Genomic DNA, 25,065 nt, shown 5'->3' on the forward strand with positions numbered 1-25,065 from the left:
ATTTAAAATTTCGAAATTTAAAACAGTTTTATGTTGTTATTTTTGATGATAAAAATACTTTATATATATTTAGATTAGCAAAAAAAGAATTTCATCGAAGCGAATGGTATAGTTTAAGCAGACTCTTCTAAAATACCATAAAAAGAATTAAAGGGTTATATTAAAATGTCATTTAATACCGATTTCTGAAAATGAGACATCATGGAATGAAAAGAGAAATTAAAATTTAATCAGAAGAAACTTAAAGAAAAAGAATTATCAATATCTTATACTAAAGATATCATTAATGAATACAATCTGAAAAATATAACTATATTAGAAAATTTCATTCTATAATGACAGACAGAGAGGAGATAGACCTCTGAGACAGAGGAGATTGATTTGTTAGAAAAAGAAAGGATTAACAATTAGAGTCAACATATCTAGTCAAATCAATGAATTCAGAACTTACAATAGAAATCATATTCTGTGTGTCATAATGATTTCGGAGATCTAGATATTAATTAAAATAACTTGATACTAAGTATGGGAGATATATTTGTATTTCACTTGGAAGAATAATCAGAAAATTTTACACTGCAAACCTATTATACAGAGCTATTCAAAGTTGATGCAAATCTCAGTCTGCTTATTTCTATACAAATATTTAAAAATCATTGATATCTAAATATATAAGAACATTTTTTTTAATTTGCCAGAATAGAAAATGCATGTTCCAAATGCATGCCAGAATACCACTGCAGTTCTTATTCATATCAATTCATATTCATAATATTATCATGCATATTCTTATCAATTTAAAGACAAACTGTAGACAACAAATGATATTAAATCTTTTCTATACCAGATTACTGACACTACAGTTCAGCTACATTCGAAATCGAATAGAATGGAATTTTCTTTTCTTTAAATTCATTGATATCTAAATATATAAGAACTTTTTTTTAATTTGCCAGAATATAATATTCTTATCAATGAAAAGACAAACTGTAGATAACGAATGATATCAAATCTTTTCTATTCCAAATTACTGACACTGCAGTTCATCTACATTCGAAATCGAATAGAATGGAATTTTCTTTTCTTTAAATTCATTGATATCTAAATATATAAGAACTTTTTTTTAGTTTGCCAGAATATAATATTCTTATCAATGAAAAGGCAAACTGTAGACAACGAATGATATCAAATCTTTTCTATTCCAGATTACTGACACTGCAGTTCATCTACATTCGAAATAGAATACGCCAATTCCCATGTTAAAGAGAATTTCTTTTTTAAATTGAAAGAGGAAATCTTTGAAACTTTCAACTCCTTCGATGCGAAAAATAACACAAATCCTTAATAATAAAGAGTGGCAGATCCAAACATTTATGTTAAACAACAAAAATGTTTTTCTTTGGAGAATAATGTATGAGAGAAAAACAATGTATTAATGTTTAAAAGCAATGATTTCTGATTCAAATGCGAGATTAATTTGTTAAAAGAATTTAAAATTTTTTACGCATGAAAGCATAATATGCAATGAAGCTGCAGGATTTTAGAATATTTATCCGTCAATGACGGCTGTTTTGAAAATGTTTTTAAAATAACAACCCGAAGAATATAGCAAATAAAAAATGTTCGTATGCTAATGCAAATAAAGCATAATGGCATAGATATTGAGACGAAATAAATAAAATGCTTACTGAATTTTTTCAAATAATGCATTTTGTTTCATTTTTCTTTGTGATCTAGATTACTGAAAGTAATAATATGCATTTTTTACGTTGTAATCTCATAGCGTAGCAAAGATGATAGGGCACAAGTATTCTGTATTTGAAAAAATTTGTGATATTAATTATTGTGCCACCATGAATTTACAACATGCTTACTTTCCTTTGAACTTAAACCATCTAAATTGTCTTTAAACGTTTTTAGAAAATGCGACAATACACTTCAAAGTTAAACAGAATTTCTTCACATTCTGAGGGATTTTAGAAGCAATTATTTCTCTTGATCATGTTTGTAAAACAGGCATTTTATAATTGATTTTAACTCTTGTTTTTGTTTACCAGATTTCTGAATTTTTCTTCAATTGTGTATTAACAATGAATGTACAATTTAAGTATATATTACAATTTATATAATTTAATTGAATGTCCTTTTGTTTGAACCTTATACAATTCCACAACTTTTAACGAATCGAATCAAATTAGAACACGCGTTTCTTAGTACTGTACAGGATGAACCGCACTATTATAAAATCTTTGTTCTCTAAAATTGATGAAATGGGAATAAAATGAATTTATATCTTCCTGCTATTACCTTGAAATTTATTGTTGCACAAAAAGCAATTTTACAACATTTTAAAATTTAAAATTCGTTCGTCAGTGGCGAAGCTTTCATTTCTACACAACAATTTTTCATATTTTAATCATTTTTTATTATATCATTAAAAACAACTTATAAAAATGCCTTTTCCGCTGAAATGTTAAACTTATTTTATTTTTAAATCAAGCCTCTCGCTTTTGTGCTCTTATTAATTATAAAAAAGAACTTCAATAAAATTATCAAAAATTATCTATACACAATGTATATGTTTTATTATCCTTTATGTTTTTTTCCTTTGAAATATTAAGCATATTTATTACTTAATAGCATGGCTTACTCACATACTTTTAATAATGTGATTGTTAATTTTTCTCCGGATATTTTCATTTTCATCTTAAAGGCATTTGATATACAAATGCAGGAATTTATCTTAAAATACTTTAAATTTTTTACAATTTTTTACTTTTTGTTTTAATTTTATACCTTAGAACTCTTACCTCATACCTTAAGAATTTCATACCTTAGAATTTTTAAACCTCCGTTTGTTTATTGTATACTTTTTATAGTTGTTTTTTTAGGAGACCATTGACTAAGATTTCATTTCACTGGATTAATTTCAGTTTTAATGAATCACTGTTTTATTGTGCCGGCTTCAAAGTCATTTTTTAATGTGTTCAGTAATTTTTTTCATCAGTAATTCTTCAGTAATTGGTCATCAGTAATTTTTTTAAATAAAAAGGGACCAAAAATTTGTTTTTAGATTGACATTCTAAGTAGCGTCGTGAACTTGAATTCATCTTATCATTCAGGCATTGAGGTCAACTATTATTGTCATATCACCAAAACTTAAATTTCTAATATAATATTGTGAATATTTGATTAAACATTAAAGAATATTATGACTCTTAAAGTAACAAATGTATGTTGAAAAATGTTTTCACATAAATAACTACATTTTTTAAAAATATTTTATTTATTGTGATGCACACTGATATTCTCTTGAGTACATATCGCATTTTTTTCTGTGAAATCTCTCAAAATTTCTTCCTATCTTTTGAAATCGTATTAACGTAAAGAACCAGAATAAATATTAAAGTACCACAGCGCAAAAGAAACCTCGGAAACAAATTTATAAAATCAATCTTAAATGCATTTTTCTAAAGATTAATTTTGAAAACTTGTGCATAACTAATCCAGAATTGGTGAAGCTTAATGTATAACTAACATCAATCTTCACTAGATGAAAAAATAGTCATTCAAGCTTTAATTTTAATTGATTTTTTAAAACTAATTAAGACCGGAAAAACAAAATAGATTAAAATATTGAATTTTACCAATACGTTTGAAAATGATTAAACTGCATAATTCGAGTTTCATCTAATCATGTAATTTTAACGGAGAAAAATGGCTTCCTTGCTAGCTGGAATCAAGCTATAAAATTTGGGTGAGTAAACTAGCATTTTAGCCACCATTAGATCTTGAAATCGTTTAAAGTTATTTTCTTTAGCTTATCTATAAAAATTAAAATTCAAAGCTGCTTTCGTGAAAACTCATTTTGTCGTTGTTGTTAAAACCAGATTAAGCAAATAACGTGCATTTCCGAAAGTTGCAAAGAATTAACAATTCTTAAAACATCCTTTTTGGATTATGTAGATCAGTAGAACTGGAATTTGATTTTTATCCATAACATCGTGGGAGGAGCAATTTTATCATTTACAAATTTAGGAATTATACAACAGAAATAGATTTTTTTAGCAAATTAAATCAATTATTTACAACATGCTGGAATGGATTTATATTCGATGCCTTATTCCAGAATGGATTTATATATGATGTATTCCAGAATATTGCATAAGTAATGTCAAAAATAAGCCAATAATCACAAGATTTGTATATATTAACCAGTTAAATGTTTTTGAGTATACTCGTCATGGAAAAAGTACAACATTTTTGCCGAGTTTATACAATGACAATTATTATATTTATATAATTGCTTAAATATTATATTTATATAATATATATGCTTATGACAATTTAGATACGCATTTTCCGAAGAGGTCGAAATAGTTAACTGATTAAAATCAGGCATATTTGCTACTTGGTGATGCACCGAAGCAATGAAAAGCATTGCATCTCCGTCTTAAAACCTGTACACAAGATTTCTGCACAATTTCCAATTTCTACTTGCAACCAATTACAACTTGGATACGTCAGTTTATGCACTTTGTGAAAAAGGGTAAATTTTGACCAAGATATGGTTTCCTTCAACATGAAAAAATATTTGTAAAGCGTCCGACTATTTCATAATTTTCTTGGTTTTTGGTGAATTAAAGATTCACAACAAGAATTATTCTAGATTAGAATGATGTCAAAAAATCATCTACACCTACCCAAGAATTTTTAAATCAGCATTGTAAAGAATTTACAAAAAATATTAACTTTTATTCCAAAAAAAAAAGTCCAAAATTAACTTCCTTCAGATACAAGAAAAAAAGCATTCAAATTATAGTTGAAAAATGAAAAGGCCTCATTCGGCCACGTCATGATGAGATGCAGCTGTAAAATTCAACAAACCAATATAGTGAACTAAAAATGTATTATAAAGTCTTTAAATTAAAGTTCTGTGCAGTATGAAGGATCCAAGAAATGGCGAAAAGAATGTATAAAATGAAAGCTTAGTATGAAAAAGTATTTAAAAACAATTGAAATTGATCATACAAGTTCCAATATTTCCGGGAGTCATTTTATGGCATAAAGTCGCAGGGAGGCTGATTATGTTGGATATTCAAATCAAATAGATTATACACAGAGAAGTAACTTTATTGGCTCGATTTTGTACGATGTACTTGCGGATCAATTTTAATTGGTTGTTGCTTGGTTGAATTGGTATATTTATTACGACTGTGTTTTTAAATGTGGAAAACCGACTTTGTGTATGTGCTTTGCATGCTGCAGAAATTTTAGTTTATTAAAGATGTAATTTTTAAGTCACCTGCCTGGCGTTTGCACTTTGCTGATAATTATATATCTTTTTTGGCGTGAAGCATACCAATAGATTAAATGAGTTACCTCGATCAATGTGTAATAATTGTGCTAATTACATTAAAAGAAGTATCAATGAAAAAGACGTAGAAAATTGAACTATAAAATCCGATTTAAATCACTTCATAAATTTCTGCAACAATATTTTGATCGGAACTCCTGCAAGAGTTTCTTCAAAACTTCAGAAGCATTGAGAATAAAATACGGAATGTTGCCGTATTGAAACAATACTGAACATGCTAAACAACTTGATATGATATCATTGATTACTAAATATGTATAAATGTCATATGTATGTACACTGCCAATTTTCTTTCGATGATGCTGAATTGCAAGTTTGAATGATAAAAACAAGCTACTGCAAACAAAAGCCCCTCGCTAGAAACGTTTGAAAATTAGTTTAACAAATAAGAATTCATAAATTTTATCTCCAATCAAAAGAAATTAAGAGTTCTAAACTACAACTGTTCTAGAACAGACATTTTGAATCAACTGTCATTGAACTGTATACTACCAACCATTCTGCCAACCACTGTCGCCAATTATTCAGCCGGGTTGAGTTTTGATCTCTTGGCAACGCTGTCGCGCTCAATTAAATGGTATATGTTGTGAAGATGAAGTAAATTTCATGACGCCGCGAAAGACAGTTGCACATCTCGGAGCTCCATTAAAAAATATTTCCTTATTGATTTACTTCAATTACACTATTGCAGATTTGAGCTAATACTTAGAAGACGATTGGGAAACCCATCCGTAATTCATCTATCTATCAACTATAAAACTGTACAAGTTTCAAACAAATCTGATTAGAATAAACACTTGAATTTGAGTAACAGGTTTATTTCCTCTATTAAATTAAACTATCAAAATTCGACTACACAAACTTATCAAAGTAAACCACAGAAGATCCTATTTCAGCACCTACCAGCAACAAAAAGTGCAATCTAAAATTCAAATTTGAAAACAGACGAGACAAAAAGAAAAAATCCAACCACGAACAAATATAACGCGAAGTAGATGTTTCTACTTCGCTCATCATAAGGTCAATCCTGCTAAAACAAACCGAGAAAGAAACCAGACAAGAACAAATGAAAAAAATACAAATAAAACCAGCCATCCTCGATTTATCCCAATTCTACAATGAAGAAATTGAAGCAAGAGCTTGCTTTAGGGCTGTACAAATACTGTAACAAAATATCCAACTATAGAAAAATAAAATATCAACTGATTGAAAGTTGAATCACCCTTAATAAAGATAGCTCTAACTGCACCCAATTTAAAAGAAATTGAATAACTAGAAAGTCTACCAGACAACTCCTAAAATCTACACCCTATAACGCCAAGCAACAGCAAAATAACCTCTTCTCCCAAGACACTCCATTCTAGTCTGTCAACCAGGTTGAGCAACGAAGATTAAACCCACAGCGGAAATCCAACACACAAAACAGATTCGAGGTTTTCGACTATAATTACCTGATAAACTCACCATTTCTGCAATCGTTCTCAAAATCACTCCAAACTAGTTTCATCCTCCAGATAATATTTCACCTGGCCATTAACACTATTATAACAAAAAATGTAACAAATTACGTAGATGAAAGAATCGATTCCAAGGAAAGAACCCAGAATTAAATTCTCAAAGGGCCCACAAAAAGCAGGCCACTTAAAAAAATTCGAAGGATTTCCAGTCAAAATTCTATTGAACAGATCAGACAAGAACTAACGGACCTTAATTTTAAAGTTACAAAAATTATACAATTCCAGAGCAACAAACGGGAATCTTTAAAAAAATACATTGCTTGATTGAAGACAACATCAAAATCCTCACTTGCATTAATTGTACTTGCAAGTTCACCGAACATACAGCCCAGCATTCCTTAAAATTAAAATTGAATTGTAATGATTTAAGTCTGTCCGACAAGGGCTCATTATGAAGATGAAAAAAAAAACCATATAATGCAAACAATAGCCGACGTAGTCACGCCATGTAGGAAAACTTGATGGAGCCGCCGAAGAGCAACCCTACCTAGCACGGAGGAACAAATGACACTTGACATTCATTAGACATTGAAAATACGTTTAAGGCAATTGGTAGCTCGGACGTTGTCAAGAGAATACCGAGAAAATATGGGTGAATAAATTATATGGATTTTTGAACAGTTTGAGTACTCGCACAGTTCTTTAACAACGAAACTTTCTATTATCAGGCAGTTACTCAGGGCTCAAGTTCTGGTCAAATTTTGTGATTTTTGTCGCGGCGCTACTATATGAATCATTCTTGGAAGCGAACTGAAACTACTCTGATCTTGACTATATAAACAATGTGGCGTCAACTTTGAATTACTTTTACTCACTTGCAACAGCTGTTTGCGTGTGATGTTACGTTTTATCAATAAATATTTTGTTTTTTGTAAAGGGGGTTTATTATTGCAAACTACCAGCTAAGAACGAGGATTAAACAACAATTTTTAATTACGAACGCGTTATTGAATGAATTTCAGGACAATCCTGAATTTAGAGTACAAGCATTTACAGATGTGGTAATCCTTATGAGAAATAAAGCATCTTTTCAATTTGCTCAAATGAGCAAAGCTATAATGAAAATTATGAAAAATTGATCAAAAAATATAAATTAAATTTTAGCACAAATAAATGCAAATATATCATTTATAAATTGTTACTTAAAATAAAAAAAGAAAGTCATTTCCAGGAAATATATTAAGTGGGAATAGAATATCGTACACTAAAATGTTAAAGTACTTAGGAATCAATTTTGACCCTAATTTCTCATTTATACCACACTTAAATGAAATGTTACTTAAAATATGAAAATTAAATGAAAAAAAATAAGATTGACTTAGGCTACTTGGGGACTTATTGCCTTTACAACTAAATATATAAAAAGGTACTTGAAAAAATTATAACATGGGTCTGTTATTTGGTTAACTGAAAAAATCAGGAAAAAAAAATCAACAGCTTTATTCCATTGCATGCTGTAACTAAAGCCTATACCGCGGCATCCGCAGACACACTTCAAATTCTCAGTGATTGCCCTTCCGCCGATAAAGCTATTAAAAGAGAAAGGGAGACGGCTAAGTTAATTAGAGAAGCAAAGAATGTAGAATATGCAGACAATAGGCACAATTTTGATTTTGAAGTATCTATCCTACCATGGAAAATCAAAATAATTATTTGGAGCTACTATGTGGATGTTACCCCTAAAGGTAATTGGATTTATACAGACGAAAGCAGTCGTATAAAGTAACCAGATACACAAGTTGGTATTGAATACCATAAAATTATATCCATTACAAAGAAATTACATCCATTAAATCCAGATGCATCGAGTATAGACTCGAATAAGAGAAAGTATTTCCTAAAGATTTATTATTTAAGAATAATCCATGACTCGCATATACTTCATAATTATATGGATATGAATAGCCAGATGAAATGAAGGACAGTTGTGCTCTCTCTCCCCTAACAAATGATCATGCTTTGTTTGAGTTCGGCTATTTTGGATTACAATACAGATTTTATAGGAAAGGATTTTAATTTTTATCAGGTTTTAATCCGACGCAGAAGATGTTACTGAATATTTTAATGACCAAGACGAATATGGAATCGGAGATTCAGTCTTCAGGGAAGAATTACGATCACGAGCAATTACAGTAGAATAGAACGTTCTTTTATTTATCTGTTGATAGACAAGCGACGCACATCTTATTCATTTTAACTTGAAAAAAAAATTCATTAATATTTTAAACATCCCAGAATCAAAACAAACATTTAAAATCAAAATTGCAATGGATGCTTCAGTTTGTACTACGCCACATTCTCTCGTCTGAAGTTCAGTTAATTTCTCTACACTCCTGCATAATTAACTTTCAGTTTCTTGTCAAATCAATTTCAAACCGATTGTGAAGTTCTAAAATTCGATTTTAAGCATCGATATGTTTATAATTAGTGTTTCAGAGAAAAGAAATGTAAATAGTTGCTATATGAGCGAAATATAGAATTTAAATTTAGATATAAAAACATAGAATAAATCCAAATATGCAAGATGTTCAGAAGATCTTTAATGAATTTAAGTCACGGAAAGTTTTAAAACTTTCAGATATGATCCGCAGTTTGATGATAAATTAGCAAAATTTCACCTTAGGATTGCAGGGTTGTTCATTCGTGGTCCGTTTCATCTGAAGATCCGAATTAAATTCATCATCTTGAGTAAAGCAGGGTTTACTCGAAGCCAACTAGTGAACGCAATTGAAGGTCACGCTTACTTCAGGGAGATCATGTGACCGCATTTGGACAATGACAAATGGTTGTTCCGATGAGATTGTCCCGTTTGGGGTCACGTGATGTTCCTAAGGTTGGCAGGACCTTCAATTGCGCGCAGTATTTTGCCTCAAATGAACCTTGCTCTAAGCTTCCGCCTGCTAGTATTGCGTGGAAATTTGGAAAGTGTGATACCAGCTCTGGTATTGATTTTTTCATAAAACCAAGCTCAAAAATACGAGATCCGTCTAAGAAAAAAGTACCAAGTGAGTAAAATAAAAGAGCCATTAATAAACATGAATGAATTATGTGCGTTGCTTTAATGTTTAATCATTTATGTACGCATTTGCAAATTTTGAATCCTTTTAGTAATGACCATTTATTCATAGTTCTGGATAATTTGCTTTCCTCCAATCAAAATTCTTTCAAACTCATTTGAATAAAAAGTTGCTAAAAAAGCAATTAATCTTGTAATATGAATAGTCTTTTTCTACTACCTGGGCATGTTATTTTAAACTATGCTTCTGGAGATAATGGGTGCTGCTGATTTATCCCAAACCTACTCCTACCCGTTACATTATGTAAATGTTTGAGTGATTGACTTAGAGGCATAAGTTTGGACCTCTATCGAAAATGCACCAAACCCACATATTCGATAGAATGTCAATGGGAATATTTCTCGAACCCATTATTGTCAGACCCTTGAAGCAAAACCTTCATCATCATACACTACAGCCTTCTAGTATGTTGCAATGAATGGTCTTCAGGAAAACTATAGATCCGTCATAAACTTTGTGAAAACCACTCTACGTCTGACGATTATTCAATCATTTCGTGAACAATGAACGTGAATTAGAAAATTCCAGACGCTAAATAGATGAATTTTAGTATGTAACATAGCAGTAACATTATCGATCCGTGTAAAATTTTGAGGCCAATCCATGAAAGGGAAGAAATTCTTATAAAACTTTCAGCATTCCATTTTTTCAATTTATCGTGAAGTTACAATAGTAAATAATGTAAAGAAGGAGAGAAAGTCGAAAGGAAAAAAATTCTCCTATATTTAATAATAAAAATTTAAATAATTTACTTTTTTTATAGATTTCTTTTATGTTACTTCTGAACAAAAAAAAATTGAAACAGTAATTTTTCATAAAATTCACACACCAAATTTCATTTGGTCTAACCATTTCCTATTTTTGAGTTACCATATTCACATACAAATAAATAAAATCCCAAAATTGAATTAATTTAGATACCCTTAATTTAGAAATTCACCAAAATTTGCTGGTCATTATTTGTTTACTATTAAAATTTTTTTTCTTTCTTTGCTTTTTATAAGAAAAAGACATAAATGGTATTGTCAAATGAACAAAAGTTAAGTCTACTCAATTTTAGTTCCGACTGCATGCAATTAACTCAGGTACCTATCTTTAATTTATTAAAAGCATAATAACAAATATATTCCTAGCTAATGTTACTATTTTTACTTATAAAAAATTATAAGCATATGAATACAATTATAAATATAACATTTATAAGCATATGAATACAATTATAAATATAACATTTAGAAGCATATGAATACAATTATAAATATAACATTTAGAAGCATATGAATACAATTATAAATATAACATTTAGAAGCATATGAATACAATTATAAATATAACATTTAGAAGCATATGAATACAATTATAAATATAACATTTATAAGCATATCAATCGCCTGTTGGCTAATTCTAAATCATTAATTAACCGTAGGAAACTTTTATCAAATAATGTCGCCATTTGTTTGTACAGCTTTCTTAATGCTTTGTTCTCATGATAATGCTATCATTAATGATAATTCGGTGAAGCGAAACATTTTCATTGAAGCAAACTTTTACATATGAACTTTCCTAACAATGCTCATTAATAGAAACTGCATGGTAAACCAAATCCATGCACTGATGGCTATCAGTAGTGCGCATGCGCTTGAACGATTACCAGTGAATGGTTCAAGGCGAATCTGATGACACTGAAGGAAATCTGTGCAAGGTTTTTAATCATTGCATTCTTTTGTTTGCTGATTGATCGGCTTTGTTTAGGATTTGTAGATGAAAATTGATTTATAGTGTCGAATGCTTCAATGAAAGTTGATACTTTTTTCCTTTTGAGAGATAATTTTAGCCATGTGAAATCGAATACCTTGAGAATAATTTTTTTTTCTGTATTAAGAGGCAAGTTCAAGGGCTTAATTGCTATTATTCAAATCAGTATGGTTATAGGTAAAATAAAAATATATAAGAAATAAATTTGTCTATCAACGATAGATATTCGCATCTGAACGATAGCGTTACATTTAGATTTTCTTTTTTATGATTAAATTAGAAATTGTGACATGATTCCATTTATAAATAAAACAAACGAGCATATATCTACTAAATATAACATTTCTAAATTTCCTTATTTGATTTTTAAGAACTCCTTAAATGTAAGGACTCCTTGTTTTAACGATTTGGTAGACAGCAGATTGTTAAAAAGTGACTTGAAGATAAACCAGTGAAACAATTACCAATTGGAACTACCGAGATTATGTCCAATATTTCATCAATTTAAAGAAATATTGGTCCAATATTATATCTATTTGCGGAACTATGAATATCAAATTGTTTATTAGTGAATATTTAAGCGACGAATAGTTAAATAGTTAAAAGAAATACGCACTCAGATTTGAAATACCGATATTACACCCAATATTTTATTTATTAGCAGAACACCTGCACATTTGCTTTATCAAGCTAAAAGTTTTAAATTGCAAATTGATTAAAATACTTATTCTTTCAGTAGCTATTTTTTTAGTTATAGATTAAGACGAAATTACTAGTAAATTGGAGTGACTATTATTTAAAAGATTTTTTGTGAAAAAATCAAAATTTGCTTTATCAAGCTAAAATTTCGGAAAGTGTTAACTAATTAGATTCGCTATATTTCAAAAGTAACATTTATAGTTTAGGCAAAAACAAATAAATTCGAATTACTGCGCTTTTTAAATTTTTTTATAATGATAAAATCAAATTAATATAGAGTTGCCAATTAAACAAATGGATTATAGTTAATACTTCATGCAAAACGTCGAATTTTTGTTTAAGAAATATTTGTAATTAAACATTTTTACTAATTTTATTTCCCTGACTTCCGCTGCCATAAAGGCTTAAAATGATCATTATAATCATGCGGTAACATAATATTTTCAATTATTGATCGGCGAATTTTAATAGTGAACAAATAATGATCTGTAATCTTTAGAATAGCCTCAGAGGTCTTGAAACAAATGTTTGGCAGGGTATAAGGACTCTTTTCAGTTTGAACTGTTTTAATTTTCCATTTCGTTTTAAATTTATAGAGTATTGCTATTGCTATGAGAACTACAAAATAGTACTTATTATCAATCTCACCAGAAGCGTCTCATGAATGGCGATGTGTAATTACCGGGTACTATGGTTGCCGATTTCTAGGAAGGATATTTGATTGTGGTTTCCTTTGGTTAACAGGCATTCCGCCGATACGATATGTAACTTTCTCTAGAATTCGATCTGTCCTTGATTAATGCCGCAGTAAGTGCTGTTTTTCAAAAATAATTGTATCTTCATTATTAATCGTATCGAAATATGATGAGTGTGAAATTCGAATCGATTTAAAGCTCACTTCACATTCAGTTGTGTGATATTTAGAAAAAGAGCAATATTGATAACTTCAGACTTATAAGCAACTGTTTCATAGAAAAAAAGAACAGAACAGTGAGTGATAGTCTGGGAATCAACACCTTCGAGACTCTTATAAGACAATCTGGTCTCCCTCGTTACTTCTTTCTTCTTTTGTTTTTTCTCCGTATGATTATGTCTATGTATTATTAACTTATTCTAATTTCATGTTTTTTTTTTCTTCAGGGTTTTTCAGGTAATCCGGATTACTGCAGGTCCGATATAGAGTTCCCTGATTATCTTATGTATGTACAGTGTGTTCCTAAATTCATGAGATAAATAGAATACTATCAGAAACATTTTTTGTATAAGACTACATAGGTTCAAGTAGGTTCAAGGTACTTTTTGAGACATAAGAACACTTACATAAGAAAGTATAAGTTGTTTTCTTACAGCTCTATTGTAAAATGCTTCTTTATGCAAATTGATTTTATATTACTTGGACATTCAGTACTACGTATCCTGAGCCTATTAGATGATGTTGTATTTGGTTTCACATTGTCAGACATAAATTAATGTAAAGTTCCTGACTTTAGAAACTTTCATCAGACAAATGAGTTCATGATTTTCAAATTTACATTTTAATGCGGCATGTAAATACATTAATATTGAAATAAGCAAACGAGCAAAATAAGACTTTTTAAACAGCCTTGAAAGATCAACACTTATATAGGTTAGAGAGACCATTTTCGCTTTAATAATTAAATCACCAAATCAAAGTGGTGAATTTTTGAGATAATAGATTAGGCTTATATAATATGATAACCCACGTCATAACTCATGAATATGTCTATCACAAATTATTTGAGTCGTAAATTTTATATAATAAGCAGAAATTCATGGCAAATAGAAAAAGCCTAATTTAAGTATAATTCGATTTAAAGCCTAATTAAGACTGCTAACTACATTTGATAATTTGTTTGCTGCCGGGAATGTTAAATGCATTTAGTTTCAGTTTATTTATCTTCATAATATGCATGATTCCCTCAACTAAATAGTTAAAAACTCAAATTTGAATGGAAAATTCGTAGTGAACATATAATTATAGTGTAATATGAAAGGTACATGACGTCACATAACGTCAGAGTCTCATAAAAAACATATAGGTTTGTATGTTCTAATTGTGACTTACGTTGTGCTTACTACATTATATTGTTATTTACTACATTACATAACTCATAGCATTCCAGCTTATCCAATAGGGAATAAGTACTAAAAGGTAAGAGAGAAGAACTGTGTTACAATTTCTATTTCTTATTCCCTGCACACTTTACCAAAATTAAATTGGTGAGGTACAACTTACGTGATGATATGTGCTCCGTACGTTAGCTTAAAGCAAAAATTTCAAAAATTAATAACAAGCAAAATAATCTATCCTGACGAACATATTTCATGATAGATTTAATAGAGTATAATCCTACGAAAAATGTTTTAAGAAGAAGGCTCCTCTTTCAACAAGGAGAGAGACGCAAGTCATAAAAGTTTACTTGCTTTTAAATGGTACAATCATTTTTGTTTCTTTTATAATTTTTTAAATAATTTAGGCTGTAGGTATAAACCCCTTGAGAGTCGAAAAGTACAATGTAGAGTTTATAAATATAAGTCAATACTCAATTGATAATAGAAGGAATTTGAAGTGGAGAAAAAGAGGCACACATGCAAATCAAAAGGAGAAAAAGAACATGATTATAAAAAGAAAAAAATTACAAATAGTAAAAAAATAAAAAAATTAAAAACACACACACAAAAGAAGTAAAAAAAAAGAAGAAGAAAAAACTAAGAATACACACAAATACAAACAAAAAAAATGCTCACATGCACATAATTTAGATTATACAATGGGAAGGCAAAATATATATAAAAAAAAATACAAAAACAAATTTAAAAAAAAAACATGGAGTATGAAATTATACATGTAATATATATATATATATATATATATATATATATATATATATATATATATATATATATATATATATATATATATATATATATATATATATATATATATATATATATATATATATATATATAATTATAAAAATATATTAAATATATTTTTTATAACTATGCTTTATTTTTAACAATGAAAGAAATATACAATGTTAAATATTTGAATAAATAATGAAGACGATTTTAATTTCATAGCAGCTTCAAAAATAAATGTTGCAAATTATGTATGAAAACATGTTTTAAAACGTGTTCAAATTAGAGTAAAACTTGTGCAAAAATTGAATTATATATTTTATTCCCAAGACGTTGAAAAAATAATTTCTTTATAATAATATTTTTGAAAGTTCATATATTTTTAAAAATCAAAACTACATTTAATTTTTTAATAATTTTAAATTTCTTAAAATATACTCCAAGTGCTCATTTCTGGCATTAAAATTATGTTTGTGCCTATGTTTAATAATTCTAGGTTAAACAATCAGCCTTGTTAAACAGACAAACAGATGCAAAAACACATTTTCTCATTTATTATTAGCATTGCTCTCAAGACTTTTTAAATCCCGGACTTACAATGCGTCAGAATACATATATAGTTAAAATGGGAGTTTTAGGCAAAATAATTTCTTTATAATGTTTTCGAGAGTTCAAAATTTGATAATTCTATGCCAAACATTCAGCATTGCTGAACACTAACAGATAGACAAACCGAGAGAAAAACACATTTTCTTATTTATTATTAGTAGAAATGGGTACTATTAGTATTGCTTTAAAAACGCCTTAAGTTCTTAACTGACAATGCGTCAGAACACATATTTAGTTAAAATGCGAGTTTTAGATAATTATATACGAGGAAGTTTTTCCGACTGTCTTAACTTAACTATAACCTATATTTGCATAAAATCCTTGTAAATGAAGAGAAAAAAGTGAGAAAATTTATTACCCGTACAACATAAAATGACACTAATGCGTCACATTATTCACACTGTTAGCAATTGTTTAGCCTTCTTTGCAGCTTTAATTATACAAAACAACAAGGATTTAAATATCTTAACATAGTTAAAACGTTATCCTTGAAAGCATCGTTGATTGCATTAACACCGATAAGCCTTTATTTAAATTTTTAAAATGATAGCACAGCGTTCAAAGCCTGTTATTATGAGAAGATTAAATGTCTAGCAGTCTATTTAGATAAAATCAAAAACATGTTTATTGGGTCTTTTTTAGTTAAGAAGAAACTATTTCAACTAACATAAACATTATTCTCATGAATTTAACTCAATTATTATACAGAATATATGAATTTATTCAACTATTTTTCTTATCAGATTTCTTTTGAATGGATGGTTATAGAAGCAAAGTTTCAACTTAAAAAGATTTTTTAAAGCTTTATTTATGATCAAGTTTTTTTAAAAAACATTATTAAGAATATTGCATAACTAATTCTCCACAACGAAGATGGCACTCTATCATGGCGACAACACTTGGAAAAATATTTCTGAACATGAACACAACAATTCAAAATTAATTATATTTGTCACTGGATTTCTGTTCAAGTGATACCAACATGAAATGAAAGCACAAATTTTGTGCACCTTCTGTGCTTGTTCCAGCAATTCCTTGTGGATTTACTTTAACCCTTTAAAGGGCCATTTTTTTTCTAGTCATATTATGTTAAAATATTTTTAGGCTTAAAATTAGAATAAGAAAAGAGATTCATTTAGCTTATTAGATAAATTTAATTTGATTCATTAATTAATTTGGCTAATTAATAATTAAGTAACAAATCAAGACGTATCATTTTGTCTGAGATAAAGAACTGAAGCTTCTAAGTTTCTGACTTACTAAAAAATTTGTCAGAACTTATGCCAACCTACATAATTTTATACAAAGATTGATAAATTTGGTGGGAAGCATACTTCCCACGGCTCTAGAAAGGGTTAAACAAGGCATTGCTTGAAGACTAATACATCGAAGAAATAATTCTAACAAGGCAACAGACCTTAGTCAGAAATTCCTCTATATAAATAAAATAATTCATGGTAGTTTATTAACAATTGATTCCATTAATGGAACTGTTTCATCAAAATATTTAATTAACTTTAAGATTCTTTCTTCGCTATTTTCTTTAAAAAATATCAATAAAAAAGTAAAGTTTATGGTTGTAACCATCGGAATCTTTTGGATTCTTAAAAAGAGTTTGATGGAAATTTTGTTCTCTTATTCTTTTTTTAAACTTTTTTCCTCTTTCATTATTCTTTACGTTTAATATTTTATGAATGTGTGTTGATCTTTTCTTATTTTTAAGCTTATATCAAAGAGCTTCTTTGAAATTCGATATTGAAATTTTGATTTTCCATTCTTTACGGAATTCCATTTGTAGTTGTTCATGTGTTTGTCTATTTGTTTGTATTTTTGTTTTGTTTCATATTTTATTTAAGTGTATCTTGTATTTATACTTTGTTCTATTTTCATTGCTTTCACTGACTTCTTTTGTTTTCCATTTTCTTTTTCTTTTGTTAAAAATTATTTAGTGCAAGGTTTAAATTGTTCTTATGCTTACTTCTGTTCAATTATAAATACATTAAATTCAATTCTTATTCACGTGATGCCTACATCAAATGTATCACATTAATTTAATTCGAATGTATGATTGCGAAGCTCTCAGCCATTGCTTGAAGAATCACAATACAACATAAAAGTATATTAGATGATGCATGGATGAATTTTTGTCCTACATTGCTGAAGTCACGAAAATGAACTCCATTCATGGTAATTAATTTTACGCTGTTGTTTTTTTCTGTAGTACTTAATTTTACTTTTAGTTTGAAGAAAATTTTACACAAAAAACTTTGAAAACCATTATTTATGAAAGTGTGAGAAAAACTGTTTTTTCAACAATGTTAATAACCAGTGGTATCTTTCGTATATCAAGGATTAATTGAAAAATTGCTGCGATAGTTTAGATACTCAATTTCAAGAATTTAATGGACATCGCAGTTTTATACCCTAAAAATGCTAATTTTTTAAAAAAAATTAGGTCTGTATTTCAATCTGCATCTAAATATATGTTTTAAAATTTGTTTCAATCCACCCAACAAATAAGACATTTCAACTTAATACTTGTTCCACAAACTTTACAGTTTGCCCTTTAGAAATAAATATTCATAGCAAGTTTGCTTACAATGCAATTCTGAATATGGCTTCATTTCAAAATTGCCTTTCATAATAATTGCTATGTTTTAGCTTGTTATATTTCCAACATTATAAATCGGCAACATCTTCTGTTCTGTGTTTCTCTCCATAAATACTATTTCAACATCATTCTTGTACGATTTCATAAAGTCTTATACTTACCTAGTTCCTTACTAACCGCAATAGCTATGCTTATTTTACTAGGAGCGAGAAAGACAATCTCCATCATTAAATCTTCGATAGAAATCTCTAAGATCACTGAGGAGGATCTGATCAATGAAGGATGCATTCAAAATTAATCTCTGTTTTGCCAATACCTTCAGTTAAAAGTGACACCTCTTCATTGGTAATGTAAAATGTACATTTTTTCTCAAGTGTTTGGATTCGTTTGTTTCCCACTGCTATATCCATTATTAATAAAAGAGAAATAGTCTGTTTTGTGTACGTATGTATTGCCGATTATAAGACAGACTATTAGATCTACAGTTAAAAAATTTCGTTATACTTTGTTATTGTCAAAATGTACCTTATTTCGATTATTTGAGAATTTAATTGGAATTTTAATTAATTAAAAATGAAAAGATATTTTTGACGTTTATACACAATACTATCTATAAAAATATTGCAAAAAAATACTCTGTGATTTTATGAATTTACTTTTAATGATTTCAACTTAAATGTAGTGTAATTTATTCTAAAATTTCAGCAATTCCTTAAAAATAATGTTTTGCCTGAATTTCAACAAAATTTTTTATTGTTGCAATGAGATTAACACTATTTTCATCATTCTTCAAACGTTTAATCACATGAATATTTAATGGGACTTCACTCCATTAAAAAGGTACATGCACGTAATAAAGCGAGCAGATATAAACTTATTAAAATAATACGACTTTAGCTCCTATCATATTTGATACGCAAAATTAATTTGTAGTAAGAATCATTGACATCAAGTTATGTGATATTAAAATTGAACGAAATCAATATTCCTGTAGAACTAGTTGGTCACCAAATACAGCTATTCTAATAATAAGAAGCATTGCTATATAAAGACACTAAAGAAAGGAGAGATAACACTGCTGATGCATTTTTTAACGTTTTAAAGACACCATTCAACTTTATTCTTTAATACTGTTCAGAACTCATGTCTCTGTCATAAAATGTAATTTTTTTCCCCTCAGATACATATTTAAAAACATATTTTTTTTACATATTTTTTACATATATTTTTACATACATATATACATATTTTTTAGATACATATTTTTTTTAATACCAAATTAATTCGAATTATTCAGAATATTCAAATGCAGTTTTTGAAAACTGCATATATTTCATATATTTTGCAATAGAATTTCTTGAATAAAATATTTGTAACATAAAAATTAATAAATAATAAAAAAATTAATAAATTAAAATTTATATTTACAATAAAATATTTGTAAATATAAATTGTCCATTTATATGTTTAATTTTTTAAATTTCTGGTCTCTTCTTTGATATTTCAGTTAAATTTCATTTAACTGAACTAGTTGAACTGATTTTCATATTATTTAATATTTTATTCCCTGATACAAGATCTGTCTTTAAAAACACGCTATCTTACGTAAAATCCGTATGTTACATTTTGCAAACTTTTACCTTAATCGAAGTTCGTAAAAAATGTCTTATTAAATACGAACATCGGAAATTTTAGAATTTCCTCATATTTATAATTGAAAACAATAAAACTCCAGTTCCTGATACAATTAGTAAAATCCCTTTCCTTGTAAATTGATATTTCCGGTACTATTTCAGTTTTGTTGACGGAAATACTAATTTCACATCCCGTTAAACCAAGACATTGAAAAACTGATGATTGTAAGTTTTTAAACCCAGAAAGGGAAACCAATTTTTGGATTTAGTTGTGAGAATTCATACCTCTAAAGGAAACGATCTTGAATACGGTAATCCTTTCTTATTTTCCTTCCTTTTCTTACAGAAAATGGTGTAATAGATGCTTACAGAATATATAAATATAAGAATGTTTACCGCTAGGAGGGTTAAACCTAATACCGGAAATGGTCATATTTCCTGAAAGAAGAAAGTTTTTCTTTATATATCTTAATAAGCTAGTAAGGAAGTAGATTAGAATAGGGCTTATGGAAATATATTGTCCATAGAGTAGCATTTAAAATTTAAATGTCTTGAATCAGTTTTCTAAACCAAGCATTTTAAATGACATCCCTGTTGCATGTGAATGCGCTTTGAGAGAATCTGTGATTGTTTGATTTAATTTAGATTTTTTCTAACGAAAAAAAAACACAACAACATAACATTATTACGTTGTAAAAGTCAGAATGATTTAGAAAATTTCTGGATATTATTTAATTAATGCAGCTCTTAGGCTTATACCAGGCGTATGACGAATGTTCTTAATAATTTTTAATTAACAAATATTGAGTAGCATATTAAACATATTATGTACAATGTCTAGCTATTTTACCATTTCGACCAATCATGGAATTTTTTAACAATGGACTTCGTTTTAGTGATATGCCTTACCACCAGCGTTTCTCAACCATCACTGTTCCATTTATCTCTCCCCAGTATGTATAATTACTGATGTCCAAGTACGTAATAAGACTATAATGTCGAAACAACTTAATTGTTATTAATTATGTAAAAATTCTGTACAATTTTACATGGTATCCACATTAAATTAAATTAATATACATAATTTGAATCTTTGATGACCAATACAATTCTTAAAAAATTTGTTCTTGTGCCTATATTTTACGTGCTGTACAAGAAAGCCTTCTACACTAATATGGTGCTTGTAAAAGGCAGCAGAACACCAATTGCCTTATTGAATAGTTCAGAATAATACTCTTTCAAGTCAACCCATATTAAGATAATTCTTTTCAAATTCTGTCGAATTTTACCCATACATTTTTTTAGGTACACCCTCAGACCATTTCATGTAAAAGTGAGGATACCCATGCCATGGAGGGGATAGTAATTCTTACTGATTACTATTATCAGTTCTTACGTATGAGATTCGTGTCCTCCAATAGTACAAAGTCCAATGTTCTTTTGATCTTCATATTTTTAAATAATCTTTAGTTAACAGAAGATGAAGGGACAATTCAAGATATCAAATTTTCACCTTATATGGTGACACCACAGTGAATTTTGCCTCCTAAAAATATTATTTTGTGTATAGCATTTTTTTTTTTTTTTGCTTGCAAGGCAGAATAACCATAACATCATTTTAGCACGTATGTTTTTGATAATTTGATAATTGTAGATAAGATATCAGATAGTGTAAATAATTAAGAATTCTTAATTATCTACATAATATTCAATAAAAAGGTTAGAAATATTTTTTTCGAAATTCAACATTTTCAAATAGATTTAACGTGTATTATTTCCTTTTGGAAATAGATACAGTTTTTCTTTTTACTTTAGAATTCCTGTGTATTTAAGTAACAGCACTGTTTTTGGTAATTATACGTGTATAACTAAACTGATGAATTTTATTTATAAACTAATTAATATATCAGAAATTAGAGAAAATTATCAAGGATAAAGAATTGAGAAGCACCAAGAAAATTACTTCAAAAACAATAAAATAATTCTTGATTTGTTAATATTTTAAGCTTAGTTTATAAGAAGGAAAAAAGCTTAAATATTTTACTAATATATTTCCCAAAAAAAATTGATTCAAATACGAAATTGATCAATTTCGCATTCAAATACTGACATGAAAAAATTAATAAAACGTACTAGTACATGATGCTGTGAAATGGAATGTAGGTATGGGGAAGAAGCTCGATTGCCTTTATTAGTAAATAAATACAAATGAGTCGATTTGATTTCAATTTTGAAATACATGCCTGTCAAATGATCAAGAATATGATAATTAATCCAAATAAAACAAGCAAAACGCCAACAGTTTTAAAGATAATTAAGAAATCTCAGAAGCGAAATGTATGAATGAGAATAAAATTTCAAATCTTTTCTATGAGCTTCTCACAAATAAGTTTGATTTTATTTCAATTTTCAAAAAAACGCCAGTAAAACGGCAAGTTTGCAAAAATTGAAATAAGTGTTCGATTATTAATTCTAATGAAAAGATCTTTTCATGCTAAAAAATGATTTCATATTCAAAGATGTTTGTTCAATGTATAAATTATGTTTAATGACCTCAGACTTATAAGACAAGTACAATAATACAAGTTATTAAATTACAAAATAAAAAACTTAAAGAAGTAAATATTAAAACATAAAAGTATGAGTGTCCTAAAATTTTACCGATAACAGTTTATAATAAGATGGATATTTTTACTTTGATATAACCTTATAATATTTTACAAAAGCAAATGTATTAAAATATTTTGCTAATGATGATTCTTTTATTAATAATGCTTATTTTTAATCATTTATTAATTATTTATAAATTTACAAAAAATGAGAAAAGACAGGAAGTTCTGTTCTAGTATACAATTTTGAAGAGACAATAACATGCAAACAGATTTTAAAAAGTTTCTAGTAATTTCCCTGTGCCTAAAATAATTTCAAAAATATAAAATTTTGGACTTCTAAGTATCCACTGACAACAAAATTCAGATTTCTCAAAACGATTCATGAATTTTTTTTTAATGCCTATCTGATCTAGACAATTATCCGGGTATTTAAATCACATCCGCAAAATAATCTTCAAAATCCTCAATTTATCAAAAATTAGCAAACTATCAAATACAATCACAATTCCTGGTTTAAAATCACTTTGTTGATTACTTTAGCACGTTAAGTTTTTGAAACAGTTATAATCTGCAATCGACACAATTTCAGGCGTTCGAACAGATAAAAAAAATTACACGGTAATTTTCTAAATCTATTTCAATAAATGTGTTTAGTAATGAAATCTATTTTTATAACTCATTGCTCAGTAAAATACACATTGAATTAAAATCTAATCCTTGTTAAGGAACGCAATCATGCGAAGCGTCAGATAATAAAGGCTTTGAAACAAAGAATAAGCTGAGAAACTCGTTTCTTTCTCGTTTCATCAACTATCTTTTCTTCCAAAAATTTTTATAATGACAGTATTCAAATTTAATAATAGAATATTTTCATACCATTATATTTTTATTTTCTCTCATTTTAAATAAGTAGAGATGAAGATTTTAATCATCTAAAAATTTTTTTCCATGTAATAGCAGTTGAAAAGTTTCAAATAATCTTGTTCCGATGAAGCATGTAAATTTTTTTAAGTATCTGTCTTTCGGTTCATCATTGTCTATTAGAATTCGATAATTTAAGTTCATAAATGTATATTTTAATATTATAAAGTCACTGTTTTGCGATATTATGAAATAATTCTCAATATACATGAAAAAAAAAACATAAATTTTTTTATAAACTGCTTTGTGCCATTAGCTTAAATAGAGGAAATGTGGCATGCAGTCTTTGCATCAAGATTGCATGGATATGTTTCAAAATTTAAGCTCAATTCTCTAAAGATGAAAGATCTAAAACACAATATGAATCATAGTTTTGTTCAGTTTATACCACGTGCCATGATGTTGCTTGGAATCGCAGGTCAGAAGTATTGTCAGAATTGATAATAAAGATTTTGATTATGAATTAACGAAAATAAAATATTTTATTATTTTCAAGATTAAAGCACGAAAAAGTACCCTCTAAGCGGAATTTTAGGAAAAAAGCCAGAATATCGCTGCCGATGAGGATGCAACGTTCATTAAGAATACCTGGACTTTAGATCCGGGACCGACCTATTAAACTGAAACAAATTAGTAAAACATTACTTAAAGAATAAGAATTTAACTGAAAGAAAGTAATATCTAACTGTGGGCCGCCTTAATTAAACATTACTATGGCAGTAAAATACTAAGTTGGAGGGAAGAGAAAAGATAAAGAATTTTTTTTTTACTCAGCTGGAAAAAATCTCGTTGCATATTTAACTACTACACCTCCTCATCCCTATTAGCACAAGATATTGCCCAATGTTCTGTTGTTGTTCCTTATGGCACTTGTCATGGACAAGCCGAAGGCAGCGAATTAAGCCGGTGGGGGAGAGTCTCTTGTTTTTAGTAGCACCAACTAGGGCCAAGAGTACGACTCGGCTATTCACGCATCACATTCGCTTGCACAACCCCTTTTTACAGGGGGGCACATTCACACATCTCACAAATAGAACAGATGAAGAACAACCATGCCCAAACCGGGACTCAAACCCAGAATGCCCAGATCACGGGGAAGACGCGCAACCCCTATGCCAGGACGCCGGCGCCCGATGTTCTGAATAATTCCAGCCAATGTCTGGAAGATATCGTAACTACATTCTTCAGTATTTTGTGCTAATAGGGATCAGAGATAGGTGTTGCCGAAAGGATTGATCAGCTTGATCTTAGATCTACGAAGGCTTTACTGTCTTTATCAATGTCGGTTACTCTTTAATATTTGTACTGATTCACTTCAGGGCTTCCACAAGCACAAGAAGCTCTGAAGATGATTACAAATCTTTCTTTCT

Source organism: Argiope bruennichi, chromosome 4, assembly GCF_947563725.1.
Source record: "Argiope bruennichi chromosome 4, qqArgBrue1.1, whole genome shotgun sequence".
NCBI lineage: Eukaryota > Metazoa > Arthropoda > Arachnida > Araneae > Araneidae > Argiope > Argiope bruennichi.